Source organism: Tupaia chinensis, unplaced genomic scaffold (genome assembly GCF_000334495.1).
Source record: "Tupaia chinensis unplaced genomic scaffold, TupChi_1.0 Scaffold000355_1, whole genome shotgun sequence".
Classification (NCBI taxonomy): Eukaryota; Metazoa; Chordata; class Mammalia; order Scandentia; family Tupaiidae; genus Tupaia; species Tupaia belangeri.
In genome coordinates this window covers 180,519-180,719 of record NW_006159850.1, presented here as the reverse complement: position 1 = coordinate 180,719, position 201 = coordinate 180,519, and the positions used below count along the sequence as shown (strand labels likewise).

The window sequence follows — 201 nt, the reverse complement described above, 5'->3', positions numbered from 1 at the left end:
CCTGTGACGTCCTCCCCTTTCCGCTGGCCTTAGTCTGCCACTTCATGCGTGTGGATTATCCGATCCGCTTCTCCCCTCCCGGTGTGGACAGGGTATGCCCCCTGCCTTACGCTCTCCCCGCCGCACGCTTCGCAGGGCCTGGCGGCTTTTTGCAGAACGAGTAAGCAAATGGCAGTGAGTGGGGATTACGGAGCAGACAGT

At 60.7% G+C, this 201-nt stretch overlaps 1 protein-coding gene across 1 annotated transcript in view; it reads left to right on the top strand.

The window, feature by feature from the left end:
• Nucleotides 1–201, top strand: part of TCF25 (TCF25 ribosome quality control complex subunit) — a 42,396-nt gene that overhangs the window by 672 nt on the left and 41,523 nt on the right.